Source organism: Schistocerca serialis, chromosome 1 (genome assembly GCF_023864345.2).
Source record: "Schistocerca serialis cubense isolate TAMUIC-IGC-003099 chromosome 1, iqSchSeri2.2, whole genome shotgun sequence".
Taxonomy (NCBI): domain Eukaryota; kingdom Metazoa; phylum Arthropoda; class Insecta; order Orthoptera; family Acrididae; genus Schistocerca; species Schistocerca serialis.
In genome coordinates, this window is record NC_064638.1 from 157,116,659 (window position 1) to 157,136,735 (window position 20,077).

Here is a 20,077-nt window from a genome sequence, read left to right on the forward strand (position 1 = left end):
AACAGAACATTGGCGTAATCGTTCAGAATTAAGAAATGTAGCACTAAATTCGTACAGTCAAGCCTGTCATTACAGTATAAGCACTGTGAAATGTGGTGGATCATGCATATATGTGAAGGAGTGGATTATATACAAAATAAGAAATGATGTTTTGGCATTAAGTGAGGATAAACGCATAGATATATCAGCTTTACAGATAAGAAAACCTAGATGTATTCCAAAGACTAACTGTACTGTGTATATATCATGCTCCCAGTGGTGACATGGACACATTCACTACAAAGTTAACCGAAGCATTAGATATGGTCTCTAGCCCCAAAAGCAAAATCATCATTTTTGGAGATCTAAACATTCACTTGATGGACCCAGGTATGTGGTGCAACAGCTTTCTGAACATTACGTATACCTATGGTATATTGATATTAAGTAACACTGCCACTAGGATAACCATACATTCAGCATCAAGTACTGTCCATATGCTAACGAACATAGAGAAAGATAGGTGTGACATTGCCATAGATGACCTTGGTATCTCAGACCATTCAAGTCAGTTATTAAAATTGGGCATAGAATTAAATAATAACACTAAAATACACAAGTACAGTAGGGTTTTCTCTGAGACAAAAAAATAGTTCTGAGCACTATGAGGCATAACAACTTAGGTCATCAGTCCCCTAGAACTTAGAACTACTTAAACCTAACCAACCTAAGGACATCACACACATCCATGCCTGAGGCAGGATTCGAACCTGCGACCGTAATGGTAGCACGGTTCCAGACTGAAGCATCTAGAACCGCTTGGCCACAACGGCCGGCATTTCTCTGAGACAAAAAGATCTCTATTTGCCTCACTAATTAACAGTGAAACATGGGAGGAAGTGTACAGAGAAACTACTATAAATGGGAAGCTTTCAAAGTTTATGTCAATTTTAATTCAGATTTGAAGAAATGTTTCCTAAAGTTCTAAGAATCACTAAATCATGCAACAATAACAACTGGGTAACCAATGGGATAAGGAAATCCTCTTAAACCCTCAAGCACCTAAGCTAAATGAAAAACTACCGTAATGATTCAGCGTTTCATAAATATTATCGTACATACAGAAAGATGTATAGAGAAGTTTTGTTAGCAGCTAAAAGGTACCAAAAAGACAAATTTGTAGAAAAAGCTAATAATAAAATCAAATTAGCTTGGAAAATCACCATACAGGAAACTAATAGGAAAAAATTATAGCCTATAAACATGCAGTTTCAACACAATGATACCAAAATAAATGACCCCAAAAAAACTAGCAAACTATGCCAATCAGTATTTCAGCAGCATACAAACCAAACTACAACAGAAGTTCAACAAAACAAAGCATTTACAAACGCTGAGCAAAATACCACACACAATGATGCTACAATCAACCACAGCAGAAGAAGTATGCAATGTTATGAGTAACCCAAAATGTAAAAATTAAGCAGGAATAGATGAAGTACCTGTGTGCTTACTGAAGGACTGCATAGACAGCATTAAAGACTCTTTAAGTCACATCATCAATTAATTCTTCTCCACAGGTTGCTTCCCAGACATACTAAAGCATGCAAAAATCCTACCTGTACATAAGAAAGGTAACCCAGAACTCATAGAAAATTGAAGACAAATCTCGTTACTCTCATCCTTTTCAAAAGTCATAGAAACCATAATGAAAAACAGGCTTATGGGGCACTTTACAAAGTTCAATTTTCTGAGTAAAGAGCAATTGGGTTTCTGGGCTGGCAAAAGCACAAATTCAACTCTCGCTCATTTCTAAAGTGTTGTCCTTGTAGCACTAGACAAAGGAGGCCACATAACAGTGATCTTCCTTGATTTGACCAAAGCTTTTGACACAGTAGACCACACAATTTTGCTAAACAAACTAAATGCACTAGGAGTAAGAGGAGTAACAACCATGTGGTTTCATTCATACCTGCAAACATCCAACAGGCAAAGGTCACTCAAACTAACTCCAATCATACCTTTTCATACCTTACAGACCCAGAATACATCATTATAGGAGTCCCACAAGGAAGTTTGCATACCCAATCATCTTTTTAATATACATCAATGATTTTCCACGAATTGTCAAACATGGTGAATCAGTACTGGTTGCTGATGACGGACGGTAACATCTTAATCAAGCTGAGTCACCAAGTGTACTCAATGGTAAAGCTCAGGAAACACTCAAGCATGTATGCCAGTGGATAGAGGCTATCAAATTAACCCTAAAAAAAAAAAAAAGTATTAGTTTCCACTTACACAGAAAACTGAACAGTACCACGCTAAAAGTTAATGACGAGGACATAGAATGTGTACCAACAACAAAATTTTTAGGCATGCACGTCGACTCTCAACTAAATCGGACCGAGCACACTGTGGCACTGTCTGCCCCCAGTAGCTGAGTGGTCAGCATGACAGAATGTCAATCCTAAGGGCACGGCTTCGATTCCTGGCTGGGTCAGAGATTTTCTCCACTCAGGGACTGGGTGTTGTGTTGTCCCAATCAAGTGGTGTCAAATCGAAAGACTTGTACCTGGCAAACAGTCTACCCGACAGGAGGCCATAGTCACATGCCTGCGGTACTTGGAAAATGAATAGCTTCAGCATGCTGTGCACTTAGGATAATAAATTCAATGTGTAGTAGCTCGAGTACTAGAAATGCATTTTTTGCATACGTCCACTCTATAAATAATTATGGCATATCCTTCTGGGGAGCAAATGAGCAGAACAGACAAACAATATTTAAGTTGCAAAAAAGGGCTGTACAAATCATAACAAAAAGTAGCAATAGATCCCATTGCACAGAATTATTGAAATCTTTGCGTATATTGACAGTTTTTTGTGAATATCATTTTGCAGACAGCGATATACATAAAAAACATATTGTCCAGTTTCTGATAAACTGTTCCATACATGCACATGAAACAAGACACAGGCAACACTTTCACCTCTATAGGAAAAACAAGTCAAAAACTCAAAACAGCATGTTACACAATGGAATGAAATTATACAAAAATCTTCTATAAGAAATCAAAGACATAAGCGAAATAGATATCTTTAGGAAATCGCTTAAAAATTATCTCTTGGAAAAGTGTTTTTATACCGTCAAGGATTACTTCCCTTAAAGTGATTCATGTCAATGAAGTTTTGCTCTTTTATGTTCAACTATGTTGTATATTCAGATGCCATCAGTGCTGACGTGGCATAATGTGGGTCAGATCACCATCATTCTACCATTCCTTGGATCAACTCTATTTCCTGTCCATCCACATCATGGATAAAATGAAGAAGGGCTTCACTGTCCTGCACACGAAATTCATCACCACCTTCCCTTGAGTTTTCTTAGGGACATCATATTGATGTTATTACATCTGATTAATATTGTTTCCATTTTCAGTGAAATGTTGGTGTTGTACCTAAACCTTCATCCAAGAAACATTTGCAAAATGTACAGATGGAATAGCTTTATGTAACCTATATTATAAGTATTTGGACATCAAAGCATAGTAGGGTAGGGATGGGGATGACCAAGTAGTGGCTCTACTCTAGGAGCACACAGGGACCTGGTGTGAAGAGGTTTGGGCAGTTAGGCACAGTCAGGAGGTAGACAGATGATTGGGCGGCTGGGGGGAAATACATGGGTGCATTGGCAGATTAAAACTGTGTGTCAGACCGAGAATCGAACTCGGGACCTTTGCCTTTTGCGGGCAAGTGCTCTACCAACTGAGCTACCCAAGCATGACTCATGCCCCGTCCTCACAGCTTTACTTCTGCCAGTACCTTGTCTCCTACCTTCCAAACTGTACAGAAGCTCTCCTGCTCAGATGGTGGAGCACTTGCCCGCGAATGGCAAAGGTTCCGAGTTCGAGTCTCGGTCCGGCACATAGTTTTAATCTGCCAGGAAGTTTCATATCAGCGCACACTCCACTGCAGAGTGAAAATCTCATTCTGGAAAAATCCCCTAGGCTGTGGCTAAGCCATGTCTCCGCAATATCCTTTCTTTCAGGAGTGCTAGTCCTGCAAGGTTCGCAGGAGAGTTTCTGTAAAGTTTGGAAGGTAGGAGACGAGGTACTGGCAGAAGTAAAGCTGTGAGGATGGGGCGTGGGTCGTGCTTGGGTAGCTCAGTTGGTAGAGCAATTGCCCACAAAAGGCAAAGGTCCTGAGTTCAACCCGAACACTGTAGGGTAGACAAGTTCACTGCACGAAGTACTGTTTTGTGTGGTTGCACTTTATTGGTTGCTAGGCGAACCGGCAGCAAAGAGACGTCTGCGCCATTGTCTACTAGTAAACATACACCTGAACATAAATCGCAAACATAGACTCGACCACACTTACTGTTATTGTCCGAAATGGAGTGCAACGTGGGATGGTGCCCGTTTTTTACATCACAGGAGGTGGCACCGTAGCCTACCTGCGGTTGGAGTTCGGGTAAGAACACGGTGACTCGCATTTTCGAGCTTGCTCCCCGAATCTTGCCTACAACAAATAATTGCATAGCCGTCTGGTATAATGAGTTAATGAAAAAATATTTATTCTCAAAAACTCACAATGAGACGAAACTAAAAAAACAAAAGAGAAGTAACAAAAACTAGGAAACTCTAAGGTCTTACGGCAAAGATAAAAAAAAACACATGATCAAAAAAAAAAAAAACTCTAGCGCACTTTGGATATCACCTTGCACCAGATATGAAAAATATCACTGCCACACAACTCCCAGTTTCCATGTCTCTGAACTTGTACTCATGTTTATTCATATGGAAAACACTCATTAGTGGTAGGTGCCTTCATCATATATGTACATAATATTTACATGTAACTAATAGTTTTATATGCCTCAGTCATCACCCCATATCTTCCATTTCATGTCCTTTGTTGGTGTACTTGTGTGTAGCTGGAAGCATGTTTGTGTTGTACTAGTCATGGTGAATGTTCATCTTCTTTCTTCATGCTCAGAGATTATCTTTCTTGATTCTTCATGTTATTTGAGGGACTGGTATTTTAATTCTGTAATGTGTAAAAAGTGGGAGTTGTGTGATAAGGCTGCATTGTGTTATTTTGCCAGTGTCCCTTTTGAATTTTTTGAAGTGTGTTAGTTGGATAGTATTATCCTGTATATCAGGGATTTCTTTCTTCATGTAAGGTTTTCTTTCTTGATTCTTCAGGTCATTTGAGGGATTAAAAGTTACAGTGAGTGCTGTATGAAATGATTGTGACTAGGTTGTAGAGTGCATCTATGGTTGAGTCCACATCAGTTCCTGTGAGAGTGTTTGTTTTATAGAGAAGCTGACATGTTTCTTAATGAGACAAATTCTTCCTTCTTCATTCCTCATGGAATATTTGGGGTAATGAGTTTGTGTGCAGTGTTGTTGTTGAAAAAATGTTGTACTGTAACTATCTGTAGAAACCTGAATGAGTCTGAGTGGATGATATGTGGAATAGGTTATTCTGCCATTTTTAATCTGTACCTAGAGCTTTTGATGATTGTTTGGATGTATAGTTGTATATTCTGTGGCTTAGGACTTTCTCAGCAGGCAACAGCATGTAAATCTGTTGCAGACAATATCATTTTGATATATGATGCCAACAACAACAGTTTTAAGTGCACATGTTTAATGACACGATTGGAATTCACATATTATGATTTATTGCATGAATGCATGGTGTCTTTTCTTTCAGACATGTCCAAAAGAACAGACATCACATATTCATATAATTGATATGCCTATCTGGGCAATGGATCCATCTTCTTCAGTGCAAATGCACACATATGTTCAATCTCCTGTGGGACTATCAGAGTAGCTAACAAGAAGTCAAAGGATGGGGACTGGAGATAGGTGATGCTCATTGGGATTGTGAATTAGCTGTTAAGCATGCTGAGATAGTCCGTGCTGTTGCAATAACCCTGTATCCCAGGTGGCACAGTGATTAATGCAACTGTCTAGTACGCAGGAGGCCCAGGTTCGAATCCCAGTCCAGTACACATTTTCACTCATTGCCGCTGAATCCACATACTGTTCTTTTACAGCTGCCAGCAGTGATCTTCAATTTACATGTTATGATTTATTTTTTATTTTGTTTCTTTTTCATGAATACAGTAATAAATGCTAGGAATACGTATATTTTGCATTAATTATATTTCAATAAATCAGTGTCTGATCATTTATACCATCCATCAACACAGCAATTATGTGTTATAATTCATGAGATATTTATTGCAAGTTTACTTGCATTTTTGTTATGTATTACATATATCACATACTGCAACTCCCAGTTTCCGTGATTCTAAAGCTGTACCCATATTTGTTCATGCGGAAAACACTTATTAGTGGTTGGTACCATCACGTAATATGTATCAATTTTAACAGGTAGCTAATGGCTTTGTAACTTTTAGGGCCATCCCATATCCTAGGTTTAATGTCTTTTGTCAATGTGCTTGTGTGTAGTTGCCCTTCTTGATGTCAGACCCTAAATACGCCATGCCAATACCAATGGCATGTGAATATACAACATCGTCAAATATGTATGAAACTTTATTGATATGAATAACTGTATGGGACTCCATTAATTCCTAAATGATATTTTGGGCAGAGTAATATCTGTTTAATTTTAAACTATCAGCTGTGCTGAATTCATTGGGAGAGGTGTAATTACATAATTGACTATTATGTAACAGTAAATTTTACTTAGGTTCTCATTACACCATCACTTGAAACTTGAGTCTCACTGGCCAACTGGTTAATGGCCATATAGCACAGTCAAAGAATGTCCATGGTACATTTCACAAATCCTTCAAACAAAACGTTGTTCTTATACACACTAGCTTTGCTTCAGTGGCAACAATACAGTCTTTTTGGGTCAATTGTCAAGATGCATTTATGAGTTATCAGCTGTCATTTGAATAAGTTCATGCACAATTACTGTATACCCTTCTTCATAACCTGTACTCGCATGCTCATTATAGCATTGAAAAATCAACAACATTTTCTCTTTATGTTTGTTGTTCCACATATTTAGATAAACCTCTCTCATAACAGTTCCTTAAAAATAATTTAACAGTACCACCATGAATTCTGAGGAATTCTGTTCAACGAGCTGATGTGTGGAGCAAGTAACTAAATCTTAGTCAATGGAAAATATATTAAGTAACACACCAAGATCAATATTTAGAAACTCAGTATGTGGCTCTGAAGAAAGATCAAACTTAAGACTGCAGACCACATCACACCAACCCCTATGACAAATCCCACCTGTACCAAGCTTGGTGCATCTTTAAACACAAGCTAGACCACCTTCTAAACCAATAATTATCATCATTCAAATGTACTCCATATTAGAGTCACTTGATGCATTCATTAATCTGCATTGTATTTTAAGAATTTCATAAGGCTTTTGAAAATATTTCTCGCACACAATTTCTAATCAAATTTGGCGCCTATTGAGTATCATATCAGTTATGTAATTGGATCCATGCTTTCCTGTCAGAAAGGTCAAGTTCATTGTAATTGATAGAAAGACATCAACTAAACTAGAAGTAATGTCTGTCTTTCCCTGAGGAAATGTTATAACCCCTCTGGTATTTCTGATCTACATAAAAGATTTAGGAGATGATATGAAAATGCCTCTTACAATGTTTGCAGATTATATTGTCATTTAATGGCTTGTAAAGTCATCAGATGATCAAAACCTACTGCAAAATGATTTAGACAAGATATCTGCGTGGTGCTAGAAGAGGCACCTGACTCTAAACAGTGAAAAGTGTGAAGTCACCCATATGAGTACTAAAAGGAATCTGATAAACTTTGGTTACATGATAATTCAAATCTAATGGCTGTCAATTCAACTAAATCCTTAGGGTTACTATTACCAGTAGCTTATATTGGAATGATCACACAGATAATGCTGTGGAGAAAGCAAACAAAAGACTTCTTTTATTTGTCCCAGTCAATATGTGGTAAGCGCTGATGAGACCACACTGCTGAGGTCATTGGTCCGTAGGCTTACACACTACTTAATATAACTTAAACTAATTTACACTAAGGACAACACACACCCATCCCGAGGGAGGACTTGAAATTCTGATGGGGGTAGCCACGCGAATTGTGGCAAGGTGCCTCAGACAGTGTGGCTATCCCACAGCGCCTAAAGACTTTGATTTATTGGCAGAACATTTAGAATATGCAACAGGTCTACTACAGAAACTTCTTATACTACACTTGTCCTACTTCTCTGGAATACTGGTGTGTGGTGTGGATTCTGCATCATATAGGTCTGACAGAGAACATGTAAAAAGTTCAAAGAAGGGCAGCACATTTTGTATTATCACAAAATAGGAGAGAGTATGCCATATGAAATGATTTGTGAATTAGAGTGGCAATCATTAAAACAAAGGCCTAATCAATTGTGGCAGGATCTTCTGATGAAATTTCAATCACTAACCTTCTTCTCAGAGTGTGAACGTATTTTGTTGCTGCCCACCTACATAGGGAGAAATGATAACAGCACAATAAAATAAGAGAAATCAGAGGTCATACAGAAAGACGTAAGTGTTCATGTTACGTCTGTGTTGTTTGAGAGTGGAACACTAGAGAAATAGCTTGAAGGTGGTTTGATGAAACCTGAATTGCAGACTAACCATGTATGAAGACGTAGGTGTGGGAAATGGTGATCTTAAGACTGGCAGATGGAAATCATTCAATCTACGTAGATAAAAAACTTTCTGTTACACAATTTTGTGATAATATGCTTCATTTGTATGCAGACCTTATTATGAAGAAAAATGACATTGAGTATTCTGATAACATGACCAATTAAAATTCAAGAATCATCCATGAGCTCCTATGCATTTCACAGGATAATACTTATCTATTATGGACAACAATAGATAAAAATTCCTATTGACACTGTGTTCCTAATATTATGCTCACTGTTTCCACCAAGAATAATATTTCCATAAATCTTGTTGAGGACAAAGTCCTTTAATATGATGATTGCTTGGGTACCCTAATAAATATCCACCAGGATTTGGGATCATTAGAAATACGAAAGGTCCCGTATGCAAAAGCTGCCACTTTTTGTTACTTTTATTCAAGAGGTGGATGGTTTCTTAATGATACTTTCTTGTTCAGTTGATACCTTACTATTTTTGTCACAGTTTTGTCATAATTTAACTTTCTTCTGAATGCTTTGTCTTTCAAACTGGTCAAAGGTTTCCGAACCTCTTCTTCTCACTAATCTCAGTCACTGGGAGCCTGTGGAATCTGGTCCATACATTCAGTCATTCTTTGCCCTCCTGCCAAACATTAGCTCTGCTGTAGCGTAGTGTGTTGACAAATGAGGCAAGTGGTTCTCTATCTCATCAAACAATTTTATATAGTCAATCCCTAGCGTCTGTTTATATTGACAATACATCTTTATGAACTGTTAAGTTCTTGAAAAATCCTCTTAATTTCTTTATCTAGGGCTTTACACTGAGACCATGAGGTAAGATAAAAACAGTTGTACAAGGCTTTGTGTGGAAATTCATCAAGGTGACATGTATTATTCTAGGTTTATCTTCAAATACCTCCCCATACTGATTCAAGAGGTTTAACTATTGGTGTCTTTGCTTGCCAGTGAAGCTTTCTGGCTCTTCTGCTTTCTGTTATACTTGTGCAACTTCGTTTTTGTGAATAATTTATTCAAAGAACTGCTTGAAATCACACTGCCAAATTCTCCTGTGTCTAGAACAATAGTTACTGAAACATCCTCAATACTGGCCCAAATCACAGATTGTGGCAACAATGGTTACTCCTGTTTGCTTTTATTTACTTGCTCCATCATATTGGTATTTTTAATACATTGAAAGAATTTTGCAGCTATGTCACACCCCCTATCTTCCTTCATGTCGAACTCTCTGGGGCTCAATGTGGTTGTTTCCAGGTGTTGTTCAGTTCTATGACTGCTGTCTTCAATGATTTTGGTAATCACTGGTGATTGTGATCCCCAGTCATAATGTGATGGTGTTTTCAGTTGTTTGTTATTCCAATACATATACATAGTCCCATAGCTAGAATTGTATCACCTTTATCAATGATTTCAGTTTTTACTGTAATCTACTGTGCTGTGTTTCTGATAACTGTCCAGGTGGGTATTCTGCTGAGGAAACCAGCATATGGTTCATGCAGTTGTCCTCTACTACAACCATTGCCTGTACTAGGACTCTGTGAGTAATAACCTCTGGGTCCTGATTGCAACTTAATGTCTCCTTCAGTTACATTAATAGATCCCAATACAGACATAAATTCATTACAACTAGATTCCAACACAGTGATATGTTTCTCTCCATTTTCAACAGGCAGTGTTGCCTTTAAGATTGTTGAAACATCTGTATGAGAAATGGATTCATTCCAGTAGCATCCTTAGGAAGTTGTTTTTCGAAACACCAGTGCAAGTTCCTATTTTGAGAAGAGAAAAGCTCTGAGTAAAAACCTTCTTCTGTAATATTACCTGCACACCACTGGGCCACAATTGGCCAGAAATGCATTTTCAATATTCTCATACACTGAGGTATCAAAAGTCATGGGATACCTCCTAATATTGTGTCAGACACCCTTTTGCCTGGCATAGTGCACCAACTCAACATGTCATGGACTTAACAAGTCAGTGGAACTGCACTGTAGAAATACCGAGTCATTACTGCCTCTATAGTCATCCATAAATGAAGAAGTGCTGCCAAAGCATGATCTTGTGCACAAACTAACCTCTCAGTCACATTCCATAAATTCTGATGTGACTCATGTTGGACAATTAGTGTGGCCAAATCATTCACCCAACTTATCCAGAATGTTCTTCAAACCAGTTGTGAACAATTGTGGCCAAGTAACTATATTATGGGTTCCTTAACTAATTCTCATGCTCTTTTTGAATTTGCGTTCCATTAGCACATTCTAAACAGGGAACTAGCAGAGATTTAACTATAGATTGTATCTCCCCCATGTTGGTATCACAGTGAAGTATTTCAGTCATCAATATTGGAAAAGCATTTTCCAAGGATGTTATATAATTCCCTAGAAAAACTAAGTTTTTATTTAAATGACAAGTGATGCTCAGAAAAGACTGTTGAATACTGTAAATATGTATGAGTTACCAGTTAACAGATATATTTTTACTACAAACTGCCTTTATATCATTCACCCTGTGCTTGTGATCAGTCACTTTCTTCACAGCTGACGATATGGTTTTAATTTTATCCTGCGAACTAGCTATTCTGTGTAGCACATACTCTTTGCCTTCCTAATAACGTTTTTAGACACTTTACATTAGTGTTTGTTACGTGCTACTGTACCTTGACTGTGACTACTTCTAACATTTTGATATAATTCCCATTTTGATCTATGTGATATCCTTATTATTATTACTATTTGTCAGTCATTTCCTGAGCATTGCTTGTGATTTAAATGAAAACTTAGTTTCTACATGGAATGATATAAAACTCTTGAAAAATACTTTTCCAATATTCATGTCTGAAATACTTCACTGTGATACTGACAAGGGGTAGATTGAGTCAATAATGAAATCACTGTAGACTAAGAATTCTCATGGATATAATGGATTGTCTAGCAGAATATTAAGGTATTGTGCTGCACATGTTAGCCTGTACTTAGCCATATTTGTAATTTTTCCTTTAAGAATTGATAGTTTACTGTCCTCAGAGTAAAGTCACTTTGTAAAAAAGGAGAAAGGAATAATGTAAACAATTTTAGACCTATTTATATGCCACCAGTGTTTGCTAAAGTTATTGAGAAAGTTGTGTATGTAAAGATAAATGATCATTTTATTTCACATAATTTGGTGTCAAATGTACAATTCATTTTGAGAAGTGGTTCAACAATTGAAAATGCTATATTCTATTTCCTCTGTGAGGTACTTTATGCGGGTAACTCTAAAATATTTCTGTTTGCTGATGACAATCGCTTGGGAATAGAAGATATTGTGTGCTACGTTGGCTCTGTTTCAAATAGCGCAGTTCGTGAGATAAGCTCAAGGCTTGTAAAAACCAGATTAATGTTAACTCACAGTAACACACAGTTTTTACAGTTTGTAATACACAATTCAAAAAAACCCAGTGTTTCAATTTCACAAAATGGTCATATGATTAGAGAAACTGAACAGTTCAAATTTCTAGGTATTCACATAGATGGAAATGGAAATGAGCGTTTGGTGTCATTGGCTGGGAGGTTCCTTGCAGGGCAGGTCTGGCTGCCTTGGTGTAGGTCTTATTACATTCAACGCCACACTGGGCAATCTGCAGGCTGGATGGGGATGAAATGATGATGAAGACAGCACAACACCCAGTCCATGAGCGGAGAAAATCCCCAACCCAGCCGGGAATCAAACCCAGGCCCATAGGACGGCAGTCTGTCATGCTGGCCACTCAGCTATTGGGGGTGGACATTCAGATGGATAGTAAACTGTCATGGAAGGCCCACATTCAGGATCTTGCTCAAAGAAAGCTGCCATTTTCACTATTTGAACCATATCTGGGGTAAGTGATAGTTCGACATGGAAAGTAGTCCACTTTGCTTATTTTCATTTGCTTGTGATGTATGGTATTATATTTTGGGTTAACTCTTCCCATTCTTGAAGAATACTTTTAGCTGTTCATTTGTCTGGGTATTCTGACATTGGCCTCTCAATATATATGCTCTTTACTGTCATTTATTGTTAACAATATCAGTTTTTTTCCCCTGAGAATTAGCAGCTTTCACTCAGTTAATACTAGGCATAAATTCAATCTGTATTTTGATCATAGTTCCTTGGCTCTTGTGCAGAAACGTGTGCAATACACTGCTGCATCCATTTTTGATAACCTACCACAAGAATTAGTCGAATTAAGTCGGGTGATGCTGAGGGAATTAGATTAGGAAATGAGACACTTAAAGTAGTAAAGGAGTTTTGCTATTTGGGGAGCAAATTAACTGATGATGGTCGAAGTAGAGAGGATATAAAATGTAGACTGGCAATGGCAAGGAAAGCTTTTCTGAAGAAGAGAAATTTGTTAACATCGAGTATTGATTTAAGTGTCAGGAAGTCATTTCTGAAAGTATTTGTATGGAGTGTAGCCATGTATAGAAGTGTAACATGGACGATAAATAGTTTGGACGAGAAGAGAATAGAAGCATTCGAAATGTGGTGCTACAGAAGAATGCTGAAGATTAGATGGGTAGATCACATAACTAATGAGGAAGTATTGAATAGGATTGGGGAGAAGAGAAGTTTGTGGCACAACTTGACTAGAAGAAGGGATCGGGTGGTAGGACATGTTTTGAGGCATCAAGGGATCACAAATTTAGCATTGGAGGACAGCGTGGAGGGTAAAAATCGTAAATGGAGACCAAGAGATGAATACACTAAGCAGATTCAGAAGGATGTAGATTGCAGTAGGTACTGGGAGATGAAGAAGCTTGCACAGGATAGAGTAGCATGGAGAGCTGCATCAAACCAGTCTCAGGACTGAAGACCACAACAACAACAACCACAAGAATTCAAAAATCTTAACGGTAATCCACACTCTTTCAAATTGAAACTAAATAGTTTCCTCATGGGTCACCCTCTATTCTGTCAAGGAATTCCTTGAAACATTAAGCTGATTCCTCTGTTATATTGTTGATTGCTTATACATGAACTTATAACTTGACATTTGTGGGTTCATAAAAATTTTATTTTATATGTTAGTACTTTTATGTTGTAATTTCATGTACTGACACATTCCATGACTTTGGATATATGCTCCTCAATTTGGTTTTACAGGCAAGATGTATAAAATAAAAAAATTAAGAAAAATCACATGAGTACAAATGATAAATCTACCAATGCATTGTCCTTTGAAACCATGTGTATGTGATGCTGCTCCCATGTGTTCACATTACTAGCCCACATCTTTTGATAATTTGGTGTATGTTTTGCATGAAGCATTTATTTCAGTTGCCCATGAGGCCCTGTCATCATGCATATATTCAGTTACGTAACTTATCTTTTGCACCTTGGTCCATGGCCATAGCAATACATATGTAAAGCCACAAATGAGTACCACAGGATATACCATCTTATTTGATGAATATATTTAAAAGTTTCTATGCTTAAGGATTTTCATTTCCATCATTATTACTGTGTATAGCATTGTCACCGGCATCATACCATGTGCAGACAGTGAAATATTTTGAACAGGCTGATACACATTTATATTGTTATAGTCTGATGTAGGGCTCAAGATATATGTCATTATGTTTTCATGCAATTAATATTAGCATTGCTGTACTGCCCCCTGGACATCTATTAACCTTTGTTCGGGCTTTCACTGTTTCAACTATTTTATTTCTCCACTGAAAAGAATCAGATCCTATTTGTTCCTTGATCTTGAGTAATTCCTTCTTTAGCCCACTGCTGGCAGGGTCAACAGATTACTAATAGAAGTCTTGATTCACATGTTCACAGATTATATGATCTGATCTCTCTCAGAATTTGCTCAAGCATCTATGTGTGCTGTGTCTTGCTGCCAGTAAACAGTTCTTGTACCATTTTTTCTTACTCTAATGACAAATTAATCACTTGGTATGAAAGATTGTCTACAGTGCAACCTAAGGATACCTACCTATCATGGATCTCATTCATTTCTGTTGGTAGCTTCTCCATAGATCAAGGGATCAGCTCTTGAGCTTTTTGCAATTCAGTTATGTCACTTTCTAGTCCCTTCAATCTGGCTTCCAGTTTCGCTGCTAAGTCATTAATTTGAGTGCTACTTGTGGCCTGATCTTGCCTAGTGGGCATATCCTCCTGTCTAGTAGTCATTTCTTTTTGCTTTGTGGCTAATGCTGTAACAAGAGTGGTCATCTGTGTTTGTTTTGCAGTTCAAATTCCCAACTACTCCAGAATTTTGGTGAGAGATCTTGAGTTTACGGTTTAGAAACCTGTGGCACCACTACATGCTCAACTGAATGAACATTAACTAGGTCCACCAACTCCATCTTGTATTGAGAATGGGTTTTTACCACAACACTGAAACAAATTTCGACAAGAGCCTAATGTCTTCTATCAGATTACAACACAGTTTATCCCTAATACATTTACACATGAAATATCATCAGACAAACAAAGAAAAGTATAATGATAAACACTGTTAAAAAAAAAAAAAAGCTGAGAAATACTGCACCAGCCAGACATGGTCAGAAGTATGTAAATGTAAAACTGAGCAATTTCATGACTACATTCAAACTAAAATTTGACGAGACATTTCCTGAAATCGCACATTCTGTTGGAGAATCTACCAGAAAAAACTGGGAAACAAAAGTACCAGAATATTCTGAACACTCAAATATCTCAGCTCTAGAAAAGACAATGAGAGTAGCCCAGCATTCTTACAGTTTTTTTTTTATCAAATGCAAAAGAACCTATAGGAAACTGCTGAAGGATGCAAAAAGAATTCAAAAGGATAAGGCTATACAGATGTTCAACAATAAAAGCAAAGCAACAAGGAATATAGTAAAACAAGAAACTGGTAGCACCAAGCCAAACCTGGCAAATATGAAAATTAAAAATAAAGGTGGTTTAATAGATAATCCTAAGGATAACTTTCTTGACCATTACTTTAGTAACATAGCAACCAAACTTCAAGTAAAGCTACCAAAAATACAATATACAGCTGTAAATAACTATGTACTTTACATTAAGCTGCTGCTACTAACCATGAATCATTGGGATTGTGTTTAAATTTAAGAGTAAAGTATCCATAGCTCCAGATGAGGTTGCAGTGTGTCTACTATGGGACTGTATTAGCAGCATAAAAGCATCTCTGACAGATATTATAAATCAATCATTCACTTCCAGTTGCTTCCCCGATTACCTAACGCAAGCAGAAGTTCTTCCCATCCACAAAAAAGATAGTAAAGAAAATATAGAGAATTACAACCCAAATTCAATACTACCACCGTTTTCAAAAATGATAGAAAACTATTATGGAAAACAGACTTATGGATTTTTTAAATAAATATCAACTTCTGTGGAAAGAACAGTTTGGTTTCAGATCTGGAAAGGGAACAGAAGCTACTACAGGAAAATTTACAAAATTAGTTTTAGAAGCCCTAGATGAAGGATAAAGTGTAACAGTTATTTACCCACACCTCAACAAAGCATCTGACATTGTTCGTCATGAAATACTTCTAGGTAAATCTGAAGTACTGGAAATAAGGATGATGGGGTCATAAATAAATAGTTTACGTTTTATCTAGCAAACAGTGTGCAGTGGGTACAGATCTCCCATATTTGAGATGGCTGAAATTGTATGATATTGGGATAATTTACATAGGAAGTACAACAGGCATGTTGTGACACATAAAAGACGTATCTGCTCACTATGTTATAAGTTACTGAGAAGATTGTTGGTTCAAGAAACTATTCACAGACACAATGGATGACAATGTCACAAAACACCTGTTGCAGGGGTGACCACTTAATCATGGTATAGGGGCTGTTGCAAATGCTGAATTACACTGTGAACAATCTGTGGCTCAGGTGACCACAGTGCTCACTGTCACATCCTGTCACATGAGTGGGCATTAGCACATGACAAAATCTGCCACTCATGTGACAACTGAAACCACAGTATGACCCATCACACAAATAACTACTTTTTACACTGCACACTCCATTGTAGGATGACCACTCAAATCACAACATATCCCAGCACACAAGTGAACAATGAAATCACTGCTCCATCACAGCACACTTAATGGATGAGTATGTTCTGCCTCATGTCTGGGAGAGTATACATTATATGCAGGTCAGTCCAGTGAAGCAGCAGCAGCAGCAGGGACACATCTGAATTGTCTGCTCCCTAATCCTGCTGGATCCCCTTAAATTGGACACACTGTGGTGATATAACCTACACATCAAACTTGCATTCTATGTTGTTGTGTGTCGTGTATTATATTATTATGTATCCTGGCTACAAAACGTAACCCCCCTCCCAAAATGAGGGTGTAGTTGAGGGTCAGGCAAATTAGGCTGGTAAGTGCACTTCAGGCCCAGAGTAGGATTGGATCAAAGATTGTGCTGACTGGAGAGGTGGTGTTGAGGTCGTCTGAGGTGAGTGGATAGAAGTGGGTTCAAATACGGAAGGTGTATGTCACCTTTATATGTTCCAGTGACAGTGTCTATGTGTTCCCATTTAGGGAAACTTCCATGGTATAATGACTTCGACTAACAATCTTGTGAGGTCCAGAGAATGGACATTGGAGACCAGGCCTGACCCCCTCAACACCGACCATTACATGCATGACAGTTGCTGAATCTGAATGAACGAAGGAAGTTGGGGTGCCACGCTGAGAGGCAAGTTGAGGCCGTACGCATGGAATATGGTTGTGCAGTTCATACAGGAATGCTGAAATGTCAGTGTCAGAAGAGGTAGCAGAGAATTCGACTCATTCTCTGGTATCTGAAGCTGCTCCCCATATACCATAAAAGAGCCTAGTCACTGGAGTGTTGTGGTCTGTCTTGAAACAAGTGGAGGTTGAGAAGTATGAGGAGGAGTACAGTAGTCCTTGCTTTGTTGTGGCAAACTAGAGCCACCTTCAAAATTTAATGCCGTCACTGAACCATATCGTTTTGGGCTGGATGGTGATGATGAGTGCCAAAGAATTTGGCAAGCTTTTTGAACAGCTGGAATTCAAATTTCCTTTCACAACCTTTGGGCATGTGGAATAGCAAAGCATAATGATCAGTCCACTTACTGACAAATGCTAGTGCCACAGTATCAGCTGAGATGTAAGAAATTGGTGTTGCCCCTGGCCAAAGTGTGAAATATTCAATGATAGGTAAAAGATACTGCTGAACATCAGAGGTGAGGAAGTGATTGACAATGTTAACATAGGCATGCATAAGCCCCCCTGTAGCCACAGGAAAATCACCAAATGGGGCATGGACGTGCAGGTCAACCTTACTAAGCTTACAGGCACCACAGCAGTGGTCCCAGCTGCAACAATCTGAGCAGATGCCAGGCCACACATAGTGATGAATCTTGGTAGTAGCTTTAATACCTGGGTGTCACAGGTTATGGACACTCTCAAAGGCCTGCTGGGGGAAAGGATCTGGTAGGAAAGGTTGTAAGTTGCGATTGGAGGTATCACATAATAATTTGTGTCTGTGCCAGCCGAAGGCCAGTTTTTTGGTTTTGGTGATAAGAGTCCAGCTCCATACTAACATCTTGAGCTGCTGTGACTGTTGTGAAATTGATGCAACCAGTGATCCCAGCACCTCAAGCTGACAATTGTCTGTGCTGAACTGACAGATATATTCCAGTTGGTGGAATTGACATGGTGAGCAGAGACTTTTTCTCTGCTGCAAGGTATGTAGTATGGGTCTGTAATGTGGAAATGTCATTAAATTCCTGGCCTCCAGCTTTTGGTGGATGTATCCGATTACGTCATAGGGGACAAGCAGCTTCCTGTCATAGGCACATCGTTGGTGTTTTGTAGGCATAAGCTTCATTGAAAAGAAGACCAGTGGTTCTCAGGAACCACTGAAGTGTTGTTGCAAAGCTGCTCCTAAAGCACAGTTGTTGGTGTCAACCACCAGTGCTGACTGGGTGTTCATAGCATTTTTGTCATTATTCCATCCTGGATTTTCTTTTGTTATTTAGTTACTTTTATGTTCCTTGCCTCATTTGGCACAATAATTTGTAATGATGTGGAATGAGTTGTTTTTAATTACATTCTGAACATTTATAAATCTTTTTTTTAAATATACAGACTTGGCTTTGTAATTTCTATCCACCATCTTTCACACATTACATTGTGAGAGGTTCTGCTGTATAGAAGGTGATGTAAAGGATAAAGCTTTTTAAGTTTGTTTTCAAATTTTACTTTGCTGCCTGACGGACATTTTGTATCAGTGGCCAAGTAATCAAAAATTTTTCTTGCAGCATTGTGCATCTCTTTTTGTGCTAAAGACAACATTAATATGAAGTAATAAATGCCAGTTTTCATTCAAGTATTGTAATTATGTGTGTAACTGTTCCTTTTGAACTGTAATAGAATATTTACAATCAACTTTATGAGGTAAAAAATCTACTTTGAATTTGTAGTCAGAATGCCCAACTCCTTACACAGATTACAAGATGTTCATGAATAAGTACCACATCTTATTCTTACAGCATGTTCTGAGCAATTAAGACTTTCATTCTTAAAGATGACACTACTGAATGAAAATATGCAAAATATGTCAACTTACTTATTTGTCTCTCAACAAGATTTGATGTGATTCTAAGTACAAAAGTGGCTGAACTAAGTTGTTTTAGGAATTCCAAAATGTGCTTTTTCCAGTTTAAATTCTCATGAATATGGACACCTTGAAATTTTGAAGTTTCCGCCCTAGTTATTATTTTCTCAGCTTGTTTTACACTTGTCATTAATACAGTCCCCCAGATGTGCAAACTGAATATGATATTGAAAGTGAGCTCTTTCACAGAAAACAAGTCAATGAAACTTTTAAGAACATTGTTTACCATTTCTTCTGTTTCTGTATGTGTGCTTGGATTGATTAAAATACACGGATAACAAAAAGAAATTCCCAGATTTTTCCCAGATTTCCCAGTTAAAAATACACATTTTCCAGGGTGAAAATGCACTATATCCCTGGTGAAATTACATTTTTTCCGCATTAAGAGACAATATAAGTTTCCTTTGAGCTGTAAACCTTATGTCCTTTGAATGGTGAAGGTTTGATACACCATATAGAATTTGCCAGCATTTTAGAAAATGAACCTAGCAAAAGAAAAAACAAATGATTTCTGAAATACCTCTGAGATGCAGCAACATTTATGCTGTATATTTTCACTTAACGGAAATATAAACAGGAACTCCACCAAATATGGCACGGTAACTTCTGAAGTACTGAAATCGAGATAGCAATGTGCTTTTGTCCACCAATCATAGTTTATGCCGCATGAACTTACCAGCCAAAGACAGCAGATATTCATTGATATAGTCAACCAATAGCAGCATCATTCTTATTTAGTGCAAACACA

General features: G+C 37.8%; 1 non-coding gene across 1 annotated transcript; it reads right to left on the reverse strand.

Moving 5' to 3' along the window:
* Positions 1-3,684: 3,684 nt before the first annotated feature.
* On the reverse strand, positions 3,685-3,759 carry Trnal-caa (transfer RNA leucine (anticodon CAA)). Its single transcript has one exon. It is a non-coding gene; the product is annotated as a tRNA-Leu (tRNA).
* Between the last annotated feature and the right edge of the window lie 16,318 nt (positions 3,760-20,077).